Here is a 1,352-nt window from a genome sequence, read left to right on the forward strand (position 1 = left end):
GCGCGAGACGCATATAGAAGAAAAACAAGCAAGAAAGCGGCAAGCTGAGCCCGACCCCATCAAAAAAGAAGAAAAAAAACTACACAACGGCTTTCGTCACGAAGTGAGGACGACCCGGTTCCCGCTCAACACGTTTGTGGGTTTTCTTCAAAAAATACTGGAGAAGATAAATATCTGGGACGAGGTAATGGAAGGGTTGCTGTGAGGGACTGCACTCCCCTGACACAACAGGTTAGTGTTTATAGAAATTTCGTTTCATCTGGCTACTTTTGGGCAGCGAGGGACGCGGGAAGGACCGTGCGGCGTGTGTGTGCGTGCTGTGATTCAGCACGAGAGGCTGATACACTGACGGGTTGTGGATTTGAAACCATTTCTTTATTTTGATACGTTTTCTGCATCCACGTGCAAGTACTCCTGCCTATGAACGTGCACACCGGCCTTTCAACTTTGGCTTGTTCAATATTTGATTACAAGTTGACACATATGATTGCCATTAACGTGAAACTGTAAGGGTGTGTCATAGTTTAGCAAACGCATTGAATCCTCTTATGATGTTGGCCTGTACTGGAAACTGAATTTCACGCTGGTGTGCAGATATTCTATAAAATATGAAACATGGTTTATCGTTTCCAGCGGTTGTATTTTTGGCTGGGTGGCATCTTCAGGATTTGTTGCTATAGAAAGCATTGGTTGCTATAGGCCTTATTATGTTTTTATAGTTTTGATTCGATTTATGGTATGGAAAATAGGTTTTCACAATCCAACAAATAATTATAATTTATAATAATTATAATTATTTGTTTTCATATTATATTATTACCACAAAGCTTTTACTATTATTATGTTATTATTAGTAGTATTGGTATTGTTCTTGTTATTATTATTATTGTTATTAATAATAATAATATCATTATTATATTAGAAGCAGTATTAGTATTGTTATTACTGTTATTATACTTTGTCGTAATCACTAAATACAATGTTATTATAGCAGACTTGTGGTAGAAAGATGTATTTTAAGACATTTATTGACTCAATAATAGCTGTTGGTAATGGAATTAAATGTTCATTCCAAAATTGTTTCACCACTAATTTAATGGTTAATTTAGCAGGCCTATTAGTCACCACACACACACACACACACACACACACACACACACACACAAGCACACAAGTGTGCACACACACACACACACACACACACACACACTGACGAACAAACAAACATTTTATTTTACAATTATCGTCCCAATGCACATCATCAAGTAACCCAAGGCTTCATTTGTTTATTTATTTCATCTCCATTTTCACCACGACAACAACAAATATAGGAACCATAGATAGCTGGACAG

Source organism: Pollachius pollachius, assembly GCF_949987615.1.
Source record: "Pollachius pollachius genome assembly, chromosome: 1".
Lineage (NCBI taxonomy): Eukaryota > Metazoa > Chordata > Actinopteri > Gadiformes > Gadidae > Pollachius > Pollachius pollachius.